Genomic DNA, 16,486 nt, shown 5'->3' with positions numbered 1-16,486 from the left:
CCCCACACCCCACCCCCTCATTTCTCTGCCCCACACACCCCTTCAGCTGCCCCCACCTGCTCCCCACATCCTGCAAGCATGCCCCTCCTACTGCCCCACCCCCATGCTCATGCCCCTCCTTCGCACCTGCCCCACACATCCCGCCCCCATGCTCATTCCCCACCTCCACCTGCACCCACACCCCTCCCCTGCCCCACACACTCCTCCAGCTGCCCCGTTCCCATGCCCCGCACACTGCTCTATCTGCCCCCGCCCCCATGCTCATGCCCCTCCTCCCCACCTGCGCCCCCCAGCCCCCCTGGTATTTTCTTCCCCTGGCTCCACTCTGCCCCTGTTTTGTCTCCTTGATTGTCCCATTCAGCAAATCTCTGTGCCCTGTATCTGGTAGCCTCTAGTCTCATTCCCTTTTCCTATTTAGCACCTGTATTTATTAAACCCAGCCTCATGGTCTGTCCAGAACCCATTCGTTCCCACCCACCCCCCTCCTCCTATACATGTGCATATAGTTTCCCAGGACTCACAGTTTCATTCAGTTCTTCCAGTTCTCTCTCTCACCCCAGTCATTGCAGCCTTCATGTATAGCCAACACTATAACTAAGGCTGAGTCTATGTCATGGTGGATTGGTGAGAAGAGTTTCCTGAAATCCATGCAAAAGCTGCTGGTTTCATTGTCATTACAGGGGGGACTTGCTTTGTAAATCCAATCCCCTATGACGTCCTCCTATCCTCTGATTATTAATAAAGACTTCAGATTTTCTCCACAGACTTTTTTGCCATCTAGCTCCTTGCCTTTCCCCTTCTTCACAACATGAAAGCTTCACCTGCTTCCCTCCCTTTCCATTAATTCCTCTGCCTTACTTCATGTAACTCAACAGTCTCCTCCTGTCTGAAACTCTCCCCTGCTTTTCACAAACATGCTACCTATTTAGACTTATAATAACAACATTCTCTTTTTCCATCCTGGTATCTCTGGGCTTCATGAATCCCTAAATCCCCTTCCTTGCTAGTGGATTCCAGTTCTTTACCTAGCAAAAACAACAACAAAAATATCAAGTTTTTAAATCAAGTCTAGTCCAATCTGAATTTATGGTATCAACAGATTAAACCTTTGTGCATTGTTTGTATACAGCTTGCAAGGATCTCTTATTCTGTGTAGTCAGTTGGGACAGTTCTCAAAGACCAGTTGCAATTGAGCTCACTGCATATTGTCTTCTAGGTATCAGCTTTTTCCATGTACCCTTGAGAGGTACATGCTATGAAATAATGACTCCTGCTTGCCTGTTGTATTCAAAAATGTATTAGAGCAACACCCAATCATTAGGAGTTCTGTCAGCATTTCATTACAAACTCCAGGCCTGAGTCTCCTAGTAGTTATATCAGTGTAAAGGAAGAGTAACAAAGTTTCAATAGCTCATACAACTGGAGTTAATCAGTTCATACAACTGGAGTGTAATCAGAATTACACTCTTTGTTTTTAGATTGGGGAGGGGAGTACTGAAGTTATAAGATGACAGGCTGATTTTTTTCTCAATATTAGCATTCATGTATTATCTACACTATACATAAGGCTAAGAATTTAAAAGCTTACACCTCACCCCATTTTCAGCACTTGTGACTTTATAGAGCGGGTGTTGTGGCAATTGGGGGCCAGGGGTTGATGAGGGGTCTACGTCACAGAGTGGCTGCATACCTGAAAGGGTGCATTAGGGCTACTACTGTAGCTGAGAGCTATTAGAGATTCTACTGTCCTTCTAAAGCTCAGGGGACCACATTATTTGTGATTCATATGAAGAGATAGCATATGACGATGATGGATCTTCAGTGTACCAGTAAGATTATCAATTTGCAAAAGTCAGGAAACTCAGCATTCAAGTTTTCAGGGGGACCTCAGCAACCCTTGTAAATGTTCATGTGTGAAAGGCAGTTGCAGGGTGTGATCCATCCACTCTCTTTCAAAGCCTGGCCCAAGGTGTGTATTTGTTGAGGGCTGGGCCATGATGGAATTGTCTTAGCAGTTGAGAGTGGAAGGTGAAGAGAAAATATTCAGCAAAGTTGTGGTTCCAGTTTGTATTTCAGAGTGTGTGTAGGTTTGCATGCATCTGAAAATCAAAGCAGAATTTGGAGTTGCTAAAACTGTATAAAAATCCAGGCCCTAACCCAGGCAACCAAAAATGGATCGGTTTTGCACAGCTCTGTTTATTTGCACAATGGATAATTTGAAATTAGAGCCTTTTTATGACTTGACAGAAACACGCTATTATTTCAGCTCTGTATGCTACATAAAAGAGGTTAAACGTTTCCACTGGCTTTTTTACCATAAGCTTTAACTGTCAAATAACTTCTTTATTTGTATTGCAGTTGCACCTAGGGGCCCCACTCCTGGACCAGGGCTCTATTGTGCTAGGAGCTGTACACATATATAATGGAAAGACAGCCCCTGCCCCAGAGTTTATAATCTAGTGGCTGCAATGACACAGTTTTGTTTTGAAAGATTCTATAGCTTTAAGAGATATTCCTTATACTTGAAAGAAGGAATACAGACAAAATCAGCAATACCTCTCAAACATACACTATAAAGTATATCAAGGCCTTGTCATGTAGAAAATATTTCTTACTGTGTTTTCAAAGGAAGCAGAAGACAATACCACTAACTCTCCTTAAATTACATCCATATTTGTGCACCATCAATATAATAGTATCCTCTGGAGTCTGTGGATACTGAGACTGTCATGTAACAGGGGTATTACTGTTACAAAGATCATCAATGTCAACATGAGCAGATCTCTGAATGTAATATCTGGTTAACTCTTTGTTGTTAGGCATTAGGAAGAACTAAGCATTGTCAGTATATCTAAAATAATAACAATTAAAATTTTTAAACAAAATTGCACATGTAATTCACATACTGAAATACTGCTACTGAGCATGCACATTGGGTATCTCCATGGTGAAAAGACCAGTTACATGTTTAACTGGCTGTTTGCATGCAAAAATTCCTGATTTGCACATGCAACGATGGTAACACCTGTGCATAAAATTTGAATTCAATGACACACTGTGACAGACTGTACCCCTATGTCCATCCTTTTTACAAGACTATGATAAATTTTGTACAAAATGTCTTATGCGGTATCATTTGAAAACTCATAATCTGCTGAACATTATTGTCCGGGTAAAATATGTGTAGCGACCCTGCATGTAAAGTTATAAGATTCTATTGTATAACATTGCTGTGATATGTTCCAAAGTTAGAGAAGCAGGCCCAAACTAGTTCTTCAGAGACAAAATAACCGAGCCAGGTATCAGCATAATCAAATGGAATATCATGGACTATCACCCGCCTAAGTGGTGGGGGTAAGCAAGAAGAAGGGGGTGAACCCCAGCTGGAGGTAATCCTCAAAGAGGGGGAAGGGTATAAGAATGAGAAACAGAGGCTCCCAAATCACCGCTATCCCCTCATCTCTACTCACGACATCAACAATATTTGAAAGACAAAGGAAGCATCACTGAACTGGGGGTAAGGAGGAAGGAGGAATGGGGAGGAAGAGAAAGATCCTGGCTGAAGCAATCCAGCCTGACTACTGTAAGCTTATGGTGAGGAAAACCTTTTTGCTTTAAAGTTCACTTAGCTTGTTAAGTTAGGTATTGGTTACAAAGAAAATAAAAGGTAAAAGGCAAACTAATTCTGATTTTTATGCCTCATTACTTGCAATCACTCTTTCTGTAGTTAATAAACTTCTTGTTTTGTCTAAACCGATGTGTGTTTGGACTGAAGTGTTTGGGAACCTCCACTTGAGATAGCAGGATTTGTGCATATCGTTTTCCATTGATGAAATGACAGACTTTCTATGATCTTGTATTGTCCAGAGGGAGGGAGCTGGGCAATACAAGAAGATGCACAATTCTGGGGACTAGTGTGGGACTGGAAGTTTTCTGGTGTCATCCTGTATGTAATTCATGAGTGACTAGCCTGAGCATTCATGTAATTCAGCTGGGAGTGATTTTGCATGCTAGAGGCTGTGTGAGAACTGGCCAGAAGTGATTGTACTCACTGCGAAGCAATGTAAAAGGCACCCCAGATTGGGGAATTGAGGGGACACAGCTGTTCAGCAATCCAGATTCCTCAACATTATAATATTTTAGAACTCCTTAACAGTAACGATGATCTTGTGTCGTGGGGTAACCCAAAGGATGAGATGGCACAGCTAGTTTCTGTCACGTGAGAGATCTGGAGCCTTGATTCTGCAGTCGGAGTTGGATGGGACTCTTTGCAGAGGTATGGTTGCTTGGGAGGATCAAGGCCTATGTTTGCAAGCAAGCCTGGAGCTGCAACTTCTTAACCATCATGAAGATGATCACATGGGGTGAGAGGGATGTGCTAGTCTGATTTGTTCTTCAGCTCTCTCTGGCGGCTGGCTCTAAGAGTCTGTCTTCACTGCAAAAAAAAAAAAAAGGGGGAGGGCATGCATTCTTAATTTGGATTAGCTAACTAGAGTTAAAACAGCAGTGAAGACACAGTAGCACTTCTTTTAACTCAAGTTAGCAGCTGGAATTAACGGGTCCTATAGAGGACCCAAGGTTGAATTTGAGCTGGGAACCCAAGTTAAAAGTCAACTTACTGTGTCTTCATTGCTATTTCAACCCCAGTCAGCTAACCTGGGTTAGCTACCCCAAGTGAAGGTTAACCCTTTCCCCCCCCCTCCCAGTTAAGACATACCTTAAGTGACAGTCTCATGGGAGACTGCTGACCTCGCGGTACATCCGGGCAAGTACAACGAGACTGCTCCGTACAGGGGATGGAGCTATATAAAGACAATGACACATATTGAAAGTAAGGTGGCAATTGCCGCATCCCCAGAATATCAGACATTCCAGTAGTTCTGGGAACAGAGAGGGCCCACCCCGCCAGTGTGACCTCACACTCACAAAGGATGCCATTTTGAAGAGCGCACGAGGTCATGTCAGTGGGGGCAGATCTGCACACTCTTCAAAATGGTGTTCCCTGTCCACAATTCTGGACAAAAGCACATCTGGTTTTGTCTCAGTACCATACAGGGGACAAAACTGTAGAAAAAGAGGACTGTCCAGCTTAAAACCAGACAAATGGCTTGCCTAATTGAAAGGTAGAAGTTCAGATCCTTTGCTTGGGAAAGGTGATGGCCTCTGTGGTTAAACCAGCAGTGATCTTTCAATTATCATTAAATCTAATATAAATTTCAGACATATTTACTCAGTATTGTAACAGTGACTTGTTATTTATCCATATCTCATATAATCATATAACAATTGTTCACACTGGCTGTAACCATGAAAGAAATGAGATCTTCACTGAGTCTTAGGAGCAGGCAGACATTTAATACCAAGAGAAGACCAGACGTCTGGAGCATATTTACAAAATCATGTACAGATGTACTGAATATGATTAAATATGGAAGCAGTTTCTCACATCTAAAAGCCTGGAAAAATACATATTTCAATAATATGTTATCTAAATTCATGCTCCTATTTTTGTAAGTATATTTAAATCATAAGTGCCCTTTACCTGTACACACATACAAACATATTTATATTTAATCCTTAGAACTGATACACTTTCAGCACTTCTGGAAAATTAGTCATGAAAATCCCATAGAAGCTAGGCAGCTAATTCCCCTTCATCATGAGCTTGAAAAATTATTCTAATGTTTTTGATTTAAACTGAACAAACAAATCCAGGACATTCAGAATTAAGATGGAAAGTCTGGTCTCTGCTCACTCACTTGTTCATGTATAATATTAAAGAGTTCTTTTAACAGTGGATGATTTCACATAAGATTTGAGATGTGCTACCTTCAGGTGCAACAGATCTTGTTAAGGAAAAAGTCAGCCTTAATTGGGTTTTTGATGCTTCAGGTCAGACCACAAATATTTTTCTTTAATAAAGCAATAAGAAAATCCCGAACCTTAAGAAATGTCTGAGGTGAGCATCACCACAATTAACTGCACTAGAAAAATATTTTAAGTGGACATTGTTTAGCTGAACAAATGAAATGGCCTTAAAAATAAACAGCTCTTAAAATATTGTAATTTCTCATACCATTGCAGTTCAGCATTGTCACAGCATGTATTATGCAGCGTAGTTATGATTCATGCAGAATACTGTAAATGCTTTTCAGGGTTTGATATTTTATCCACTATATATATTTAAGAACAGAATGGTAGTTACCAGTTGTAAGTTCTGTAAGGCCTGCATGTTGACAGATTTGAGTAAATAACAATGGTAGCCGATATTCTATGAAAACTTACACCTAGAAGGACCTCCACGCAGATGGGAAATTCCACTGAAGGAAAGCCAGGGTTTCAATGCAGAGTATTTGCCTAGTACCTTTCCACAGTTGCCAACTTTCATGAGGTAAATAAGCACCCCGACTTTCACAATAAGCCCAAAAGCAAGCTAATCCCATTTCAAAACAAGGCCAAAACAAGGCAGTCCCTAAGAACCCCAACACTCTATGTGACCAGATCCTCTGGGACTGTGGTGGGCCCACTGTGCCCCCCTAACTTTCTCCCCCCCTTGCCCCTGCTTGCCGGGAGCCGATAAAAAAAAAGAAGCAACAAGCTACAAGCCAAACAAGCAACAAGCTACAAGCCAAAAACTAGCCAACAAGCCACTCACAAACCAATTCAGCCAAAACCAAGCCCAATTTCTGTGTTTTTTTCCCCACGTGTTTGGCATGTCTGTACCTTTCCCAGATGACCCTGCATGGCTTCCTGCAACATTTTTAAAGAAACAGTGCACCACAGCCTCACAGTTCAGCAGATCCTCCAAAAATCTGTAAAGATTTCATGGCAAGACACAGTTTTCTGTCCAGGGTCCCTCTGGCATGGAGCCTCACCTTCTCCCTGGTCAGATCTACCAAAGTTGGTTTCCTTCTGTAGAGTACTCATACCCTAAATAGTTACCAGTATTGTATTGCAATGTTGACCTAGTGAGTGTTGTATAACCAGGGCCAGCTCTAGGATTTTTGCCGCCCCAAGCAAAAACAATTTTGGCCGCCCCCATTTTTTTCTTACTCCACCCCCGGCCCCGCCTCAACTCCGCCCCTTCCCCAAATCCCCAGCCCTGCCTCCTCCCCCCAGGCTCTCAAGCCTAGGAGGGAGGGAGGGAGGGGGAGAAGCGGCGCCCGCATCGCGGCCACTCGGAGTCTTCCCCTCCCTCCCAGGCTCTCAAACCTGGGAGGGAGGGGGAGCAGCGGCGCATGAATCAGCTGTTTTGCGCGCTGTGACTGCTCAGGATCTCCCCCTCCCTCCCAGGTTTGAGAGCCTGGGAGGGAGGGCGAGCAGCGGCGCGCGAATCAGCTGTTTCGCGCACCATGGCACGCGAGCGGCAGCAGCGGAGGTGAGCTAGGGCGGCCGGGGCACATTTTTAGGGGCAGAATTCTGGCGCCGGCCATGCCGCCCCTAAAAATGTGCCGCCCCAAGCACCAGCTTGTTTTGCTGGTGCCTAGAGCCAGCCCTGTGTATAGCAGACCTGAAGAAGAGCTCTGTCTTCCAAAATCTTCTCTCTTTCACCAAAAGCAGTTGGTCCAATAACAGATATTACCTCACCCACTTTGGGTCTCTCAGTATTGTATTGCCCTTGTAACCCAGCCCTGGACTCTTACAGACTTCCTGTCGCACTCAGCCTGTGCCGTGGAGGATAGAGAGACCATACTAGAAGCAAGTTTGTGTGTCTTTGTCATCGTTTCTGAATTATGAACATTATACCTTCTGCCCGCACAGGCAGAGGAAGTGCCAGAAACCGATCACTTTTAGGCTGTGAGAGGCTAGCACTGGAGTAGCATCATTCCAAATCACTAAAATGCCTATTTTTAAATGGTGTTTTATGTTCATTGTTACTGCCACAAGGTTACCTTAGTATCATAGGCACCAATGTCTGTGCAGATCCATGCACAATATTTTATGCAAATTATCTTCAGATATGCAAATGAGTTCATTACATATGTTGCATCTCCACATACAATTTGCATAAGGCCAGAGACTTCAGCTGATGGTCATAGAACCATAGAAGATTAGGGTTGGAAGAGACCTCAGGAGGTCATCTAGTCCAATCCCCTGCTCAAAGCAGGACCAGCACCAACTAAATCATCCCAGCCAGGGCTTTGTCAAGCTGGGCCTTAAAAACCTCTAAGGATGGAGATTCCACCACCTCCCTAGGTAACCCATTCCAGTGCTTCACTGTCCTTGTAGTGAAATAGTGTTTCCTAATATCCAACCTAGACCTCCCCCATTGCAACTTGAGACCATTTCTCCTTGTTCTGTCATCTGCCACAACTGAGAACAGCCGAGCTCCATCCTCTTTGGACCCCCCCTTCAGGTAATTGAAGGCTGCTATCAAATCCCCCCTCACTCTTCCCTTCTGCAGACTAAATAACCCCAGTTCCCTCAGCCTCTCCTTGTAAATCATGTGCCACATCAGTCCCCTGATTATTTTCATTGCCCTCCGCTGGACTCTCTCCAATTTGTCTTTACTTGTCTTTAGGTCTTTAGTTTCTGTCTCAAACAGTGGTGAGGGTCAGACATAGAGCAGCACAAAACTTGACAGCTGTGGAAGATGGGTGGATGGATAGGGACAGTGCAGCTGGTGAGTGGGTGTGGTGAGCAGATGGGGGCTCTGTTCAGTAGGGGAAGCTGTATTTGTAGGGGTGTCTGGGCCATTGTCAGGGGCTGGTGGCTGAACACACCAGGGGAAAGCCGAATCTGAAGGTGTCCAGGGAGGGAAAGCTGGAGGTAAGCTTAGTGGCTGGGGAAAGCTGGGGGTAGAGGTCTGGGTGGGTGGAGGGAGCTGGGTTTGTGTGGGGTTGCTGGAAGGGCATCTGGGATAAGAAAAAAAAAGGGATCTGTTGGGGAAGTGAAGCCTGGGGCCAGGACTTCTTTTCTCCCCATCACATCTGCCTGCAGCCATCACCTCCTTGCAGGTCTCTCCTGCAGCTCAGCTGAACGTGGGACATTCAGTCTGGGCTGCAGGAACGCATAGGGTTGGCCTGAACGCACAAGTTTCATTTGGCAGATTAGCAGCTTTAAAGGGCCAAAAATGGCCCTAAGAGGAGCAGAGGTGAGGCTGGGGGCTGCAGGTGGGCTGGAGTGAGGAGGATGCGGGGCTGATGGGACCTGGGGACTGTATTGAGAGTGAGTTCTGAGTAGATAGGCTGAGTGCTGGGAGGGTGAACTGAGGGCGGTGGGGGTCAATGGGATAAGGGGGTTGAACTGATGGGGTGATGATGGTAATGGCTGGGGCACTGAACAGACCGGGAGGCTGAATTGAGGAGGGTTGGGTGGGGACAGAACTGATGGGGGACTAAGGGACAGGATTAATTGCTGGACAGGTGACAGGCAGATGTGAGGGTGAGAGCTCCTGCAGCAGGGGCCAAAATCACCTTATCCGGTACATGTGGGAGAGTGGGCAACACTGTCACATGCAGACACCCTGGGGATGGGCAAGGCAAGGGTAGTTCAAAAACCAAGAGACAGACCTAAAAAACACAATACAGTCTTTTAAAAAAAAGTGTCATGATTTTTTGGGCCAATCTCATGATTTGGGGAGGTCCGACTCAGGATTTTTGATCTTGAAAGTTAGCAATACTGGCATCCGTAATGGATGCAGACGTGATCGTAGGAAGCTGGTTAATAGTTTCAGAGCTGAAAAGGCCATTAGGATATTGCTTCTTTGTTAGCATTTCAGCTGTTTGGGATTTTTATTTCATTCATTCATTCATTATTATTAGAAAACTGTTTGCGTGAGTGAGAGACACAGAGAGAGACAGCAAGTGAGCAAGCGTGTGCACGTTTTGGTAGTGAAGCCAGGATGTTGTTCTGAACAGATTCTCAGACAATCAAGCACAGACCCTGCTGTCAAACTTTCTTCCTTGCAGATTCCAGCTGCAGAGAATGATTGCAACCTCCCGGGGGAAGAAGGGAGGCTTGCATTGCCCTTGCAGAAGAACAGCACTGGCTGGGAAGTTGGTGCAGTGGCTGGGAAGGTGCTGCCTTATAACTCCTCAGCAACCTCCTTAGTGGGTGTGATCTGGAGCTCCAACAATAACGCAAAGCTGTTCTCCCATGAGGATTGCTTGCTGGCCCGTGGAAGGGTAACTTACACCTCCTATGGTGAATCTGGCTCCATTGTCTATATTTTTTATTTTTTTAAATGGTATTTGGACTGAAAACTGGGTGCTGTTTCACCACACAGAGAGAGTTCTAAACAACTGACACACCCCTTTTCAGAAAAAAAGGTTTTATATGGAGAAGTCTGAAAGATCCTTCTGTCGTGTACATAAAGCCCCACACATGCTTTTGTGATGACTTTGTTTAAATTCCAGCTTTTTAAAGAGTTGTGAGCTAATTGCCAGTTGGGTAACTGAAATAGGTGCAAGTGACATGTTTACCCGTGGCTGCTAACAAAATGTTAGAATATGTGCAATAGTATGTACTCTCAATTATTAAATATTATTTTCACTGAAGTGAATTTTGCTGTGTTGCACTGCAAGGCCCCCCCTTGCACAATACAAATAAATGTTTAGCTCTTTTTCTTTTCCTTCTCCTACACCTACAACTTCATCCTGAGAACTGTTGAGCATCCTCCATTATCACGAAATTCAATGGGAGTGAAGGGTATAGAACACCTCACAGGATCTGCAAGGCTCAAGAGTCTAAAACTTTAACCATATAAAATAGTGGAAAAGGAGGACTGTAACATTAGCCAACTACAAAGGGTATGGATCCATTTAGTTAATGAAAGCCTTTGCTTGGAGGCAAGATTGGGAGATGTATGTCTGCAAAATAACAGCCCCAACCAAGAACATATGAATGCCAGATGGCAGGAGCTGTTCCATTAATGAACTGATGTTTTCATTGTTTTGAATATGTGTAGCTTTCTGTGTATAATGATTTGATTGCAGCATTAAAAACTTTGGATAACTTTCCCATTATTTTTCAGTTCTATGTCTTGTTTTCCATTGGTCGCAATGGGACCAGCAGGTGCTCAGCACCTCTGGAAATCAGGCCAATGCATAGATATGTCATGCAGTTTTCTAATGGATGCAAAACCAAAGAACAATGGTTTCTTTTAAAGTATGGGCTAAATTCACTTGTGGTGTAATTCAATTAAACGCAGGGATGAATATGACCCTGTTTGTTCATAGAGGAGTATATTTGGGGAAATCTCATCTGGATATGACAATGTCTCTCAAGTGCCTTACAAGATTACTTCCCAGAACAGCTCATTTACCCAGAGTACAGTTTGCTTAAATGTATTTCTTATTAAGGGACCCACTAGTCATAATTAATCAGTGTCCAGCTAAACCTCGCCTCAGGTACCATTTGCCCAAACCTGCTCACCACTTGCACAACTCCACACATATTCACTTTCAGCTCGGACATATAACCATCCACAATGGCACAGACCCCCTTCTTCCCAACCACACTCAAATGCAGAGCCATCACTGTGACCTCATACATTTTCTTATTCACAAACAATATATAACAGACTAACTCTGCACTTCTTTCTATATCCATGAGATATCTTAATCTTACTGTGGTTCACCCAAGATCCCTGGGCCTAAGCAGACCTATTGAACTGGGACTCCTGCTGGTCAAACTGGGGAGAGGGGTCCTGGATGTGTAGGAACTGGCAGGAGAAGTGGACAGCAAAGTTCCCTGGTTTTCCACACACACCCATGCCCAGCCTGACTGGAGTTCAAATCCCTGACCTCCAGTAGGGAAGTTCTGGTCCCAAGTTCCACGCCAATCCTCAGTCCATCTTGTTCATGCCTAGGAGATTAGGAAAGATGGAGGTGGGAGCCTGGGAATAGGGAACTGGGCTGCTCACTGGGACCAGGAAAAACACAGCGGGGAGCCCTATTGGCCATCTCTGCTTCCCAGGACTGAGGACATCTGGGCCTTCCCATCATTTATTTCCTCCCAGATCTCAGTGAGATGTGCTCAGCTTGACAGAAAGAGTCCCAGTTCCAGCGCTGGCAAAGTCTCTCAGAGCAGGGCGTCGCTCTGAGGAGAGACAGAAGGTTCATTGGAGGGAACAGAGCTGCTAGCTGTCCTTCTCTGGAGAACTTCCTGCCATTCTCCCTGGCCCCTCTTGGTAGCAGAACATGAGAGCAGGGTGTGGGCACAGCTGCAGTGAAATTTGCTGTAGAAGCTGAGCCAGCAGCTCTCTTCTCTAGAGGGCCTGCTGTGGTTTGCTCAAAAAGGAGTCCCAGTCTGATGGACTCTACTTGGTATTTATAATATTGTATATACAATACAATAATATTATTGTAGCATCTAGTTAAGGTCCAAGGGCCCCATTGTGCTAGGTGCCGATCAAAAAGACAGTCCAAAGAATATACAATCTCAGTAAGGGAGACAATAGATGCAGATGTCCAGACAGACAGGGGAGCACAATGAAACAATATCAGTCGGCATGATCAGCAGTGATCTCAGCATACCAGCGGTCTAACCTTTAAGTTTTTTGTAGGCGTTAGGACAAAGTGGAGTCCCATTGTAGGTTACCTTATCTGAGAGAAGCTGTTACTACTGCTGGCTGTAGGTGAGCAGCGGGTAAAAGATTCTAGCCTGGAAACCAGAGAGGGGAACATAGGGCAGGAGGGCTAAGGCGGCAGCATTGGAGAAGGAAAGTTCTCAGGGACGATTCAGTGCTTTGCCCACCTCCATGGGGGTAAATATCCCAGTTATGAAGCAGAAGCAAAAAACCATTGTTTAAATTATTTAAAAGCCACCTTCTGCCTATGTGCAGTTTTCAGCGTGTGATATCTAAGGCTGTTACAGAAGCCTGAAAGGAAGGTTAGAATGGTCGGTGGAAATTACAAAAGGGAGTGATTTTAAATCTTTCAGATCTGTGCCTCTAAAGAGCGTGAAAAATACCCAATGAGTTAAATGCTGTTGTCCTCCTTAACACAGTTGCATTTGGGACCGATCTCCGAATATCCATGTTTGATTAAGGGATTTACACCTGGCTTTAAGCTGAAAACTAAACACAGCTTTACTTATAGAGCTTTTAAAAAAGTATATTTTATTTGCTACTTTTCTTAACTGTGACAGCCCTCTTAGCAAAATAAGAGCCCCTTACGCTTACAAATGCTGTATTCTGATTGGCTATCAGTATGAAATGAATACAGTGTTGCTGTTCAATCAAATAAATTTATGCTTCTGGTAGACATTTCCACTTGCCACAAGTAATGAAAAAAGTGTAGGCAGTCATCTCAGCCCCCTTAATTAATAATTAAAGACCCTTGTCTCCTGTAATTAACCATTACCTTTCAGTTATGAATGACTATTTGCAAACCCACACACGTTATTGTTTTCTGCATTTGTTTGTGTGCATGCCTAAGGTACTGCCTAAGAGAAAGATTACAGCATGACAGGGATCAGCTACAGATCTATTTGTTTCAATAGCAGAGAGATATTTACTTTGCTTGTGTTCTTTGGGGCTAGGTAATATAGGGGGCCAGATCCTTAGCCAGTGTAAATTAGGGTAGCCCCCTTGCCTTTGAGTTATGCCAATTTACACAAGCTGACAATCTGGCCCCAGTATTTTTACAGATCAACCCAATTTATGTTTTAAGCCTATCTTTTCTTTCCCCACATCTGAGTTTTGATCAATGCCACAAATTCCCTCCTTGTACACTTGGGCAGTTATTTTCAAAGCTGCCTAAGTGTCTGGATTCCCATTTCCCATTATTTTTTTTTTAATGGGAATTGGCGGTCCAAATTGCTTAGGCCATTTTAACACTCCCTGCTTTAATTCTTTCAGACATAGTTGGCCTGATTCTGATCTTGCTAATACTGATGGAAATCAGAAGTAATTTGATTTTTATCAAACGAGTTGCCCCATAAAACTTGTAGAGACAAGATCAGAATCTGGATTTCTGCTTTATCCTAACCATGTCATGTAAGAATAAAGACAAAGTAGAGAACATTTCTTACAATAGGGATAATATATAAGGATCTAGGCGGTTTGTTCCTATAGTTTCATCAGATAAAGAATATGGATTTTCCTGTGGTTAAGGCACTTACCCGGGTCTTAGGAAACCTGGGTTCAAGCCTCTGCTCTATGACAAACTCCCATCAATCTCCTGATGATTTCAAATTAAGGCTGGGTGCTTTTCTGGAAGATTACTTTAATCAGACAGAAGTATTGAATGCAGTACAAGGATAACTGGGTGAAATTCTATGGCCTGTCTTATGCAGAAGGTCTGACTAGATGATGTAATGATCCCTTCTAGCCTTAAAAATCTATGACCAATTAGCATTGGCCTGATTCTAGGCCAGCCTGGTGTGGAAATGTATCATCTGTTCAGAAGAGATGACAAACAGTGATTAGAGGGAAAATGTATGCTCCTGTTCAGAGAGAGGGCATTGACCTTAGCACGATGGTGGTAGGTGGTGCAGAGTATAGAGATTGTTACACATTCAGAGAAAAGATCGAATAATTAGAAACATTGTCTGGTCGGCTGAATTTATTTCCTACTGACTTCAGGAAACTGATTGGGATTAGTAGAACAAAAAGGTATTACTTTGATTGGAGAAAATCAAAATTAGCAAATTTTGGCACATACAATTAGTGGTGGCTAATAACAATATAGAGCACCTCAGAATGTTCTATCCCGCCCCCCCCCCCCTTATTGTACACATTGTATCTTCTGCTCACAGAAGAGCAGGAGACAGGTTTCAGTCAACACCTTGCTGACATAAACAGAGCCCAAATTAAGAAGCTGTCCCCTTTATCCCCCTCCAGCAAGACACACAAGAGTCTGTTCTTTTGTAGGTCTGAATATCCTCTGAACATTAATTAGCGGTATGGAAGAATTTACCACCGAAAAGGGTGGAGGCTAACAAAAAGTCCGTTATTAAAATGTCTGAGCTGGACAGAAGTCTGTGGATTTGTTTCTCTATCTGCACTCAACATAGACATATTAGAACCCTGTTCTTCACTCACAAAGCGTAACTCCCATTGAAGCCAGTGGGATTTACATCACATAGGGTAGGTCTACACTTACCTCTGGGTCCGGCGGTAAGCAATCGATCTTCTGGGATCGATTTATCGCATCTTGTCTAGACGCGATAAATCGATCCCGGATCGATCCCGGAAGTGCTCGCCGTTGACGCCGGTACTCCAGCTCGGCGAGAGGAGTATGCGGCATCGACAGGGGAGCCTGCCTGCCGCATCTGGACCCGTGGTAAGTTTGAACTAAGGTACTTCGAATTCAGCTACGTTAATAACGTAGCTGAATTTGCGTACCTTAGTTCGAAGTGGGGGGTTAGTGTGGACCAGGCCATAGTTGGAGAACTGGTTAAATGGAATAATGGGGAGTGTGAGTGGGAAGTCCCTATCTGTACATTGATAGTCTTAGTTCTCAATGGCTCACAACTAAGCCATATTATCCAAATCTTTTAAAACTTTGTTCCATCCTGCATAGAATTTCCTGTTCTACCAGGTAATACCAAGAATACCTAGGAGAGGAGTTAGGCACCTAAGTACCTTTGTGAATCCCACCTGAATATCTGAAAGATGGGAAGAATTTTATAAGACCAGGATTTTACATGGTTTCTTGATTATATGAATGCAGATGCAGGTGGTATTGTGCCTGCTTTCTTTTGGCAGGAAACACCATGATGCCTGCTTCCTTTCAGTTGGAACATTATTTGATCACCGAATTGTGTGTATTTTAAGAATAAAACCCATAAGCAATCTATGGGTAAAATTTAGATGGGCATAAATGGGCACATCTTCATTGACATTAATGGATTGGCACCTGGTTAGGCCAACAATTGATTTGTGATATGTCATAGCCAACCTGTGGCAGACAGTGGGAAAAGGTGTGAATTCTAAAATTCAAGATAGAACTTGTGTGCTATCCCCAAGCAGTCAGCTACACAAACACATCCCTGGAGTATGAGGGCACATAAAAACATGATTTTGCCTGTATACATCTAAAAAAACAACCTTGCTTGGATTAAACACTTCAGATATTTTTTAGCCAGCAGGAGACCCAAGAGAGATCAGTACTCATTCATGCTCAGCTCACTCACTGTTAGTAGAAGTCAGTACAATCCGTTGTACTTTTGAAATCTATGTTCACCAGATTTCAGGAAAACATAAGGAAGAAATGTGAGTCTTTTCCTTTAAGGAAGATGGATTATGAGGGCATAAGACACCTGTTCCCAAGAATTATCCTCTGTCTCCTATGAGCATGCTTGTAGGAGAAAAGGCTGAGTGACTCTGAGGTGAGAGAGCTAGTGGCAAGTAAAGGGAGAAGCTCTGGGAACTAACTAGCTCAAGAGAAAATACTTGAGAATCAGATTTGTTTTAGCAGAGAAATATCTAAATATATAGCAGGTATATTTTACAGAACATAGCATTAGAAATATAGTGTCTATGTAAAAGAGTAAGTGCATTGAAGAAAATTCTTTAAAAATGTATCTCCACAATTGT

At 43.6% G+C, this 16,486-nt stretch overlaps 1 protein-coding gene across 6 annotated transcripts in view; it reads right to left on the bottom strand.

The window, feature by feature from the left end:
* Positions 1 to 16,486, bottom strand: part of LPAR1 (lysophosphatidic acid receptor 1) — a 141,668-nt gene that overhangs the window by 105,429 nt on the left and 19,753 nt on the right. For 2 of the 6 annotated variants that reach the window (XM_042850377.2, XM_065549705.1), the window contains 2 exons: positions 4,718 to 4,802; positions 4,053 to 4,435 (listed from right to left, as the gene is read on the bottom strand). The exons of 1 other annotated variant lie outside the window; for it this stretch is intronic. The gene's annotated coding sequence lies outside the window, so the exon portion shown is untranslated. Of the gene's footprint in view, positions 1 to 521; positions 674 to 4,052; positions 4,436 to 4,717; positions 4,803 to 16,486 lie in introns of those variants that run through there. 3 more of the 6 variants (XM_005294775.4, XM_065549718.1, XM_065549713.1) reach the window with 3 other exon arrangements.

This window comes from Chrysemys picta, chromosome 6, assembly GCF_011386835.1.
Source record: "Chrysemys picta bellii isolate R12L10 chromosome 6, ASM1138683v2, whole genome shotgun sequence".
Classification (NCBI taxonomy): domain Eukaryota; kingdom Metazoa; phylum Chordata; order Testudines; family Emydidae; genus Chrysemys; species Chrysemys picta.
Note: the sequence above shows the minus strand (reverse complement) of the source record. Positions and strands in the feature narration are given on the sequence as shown.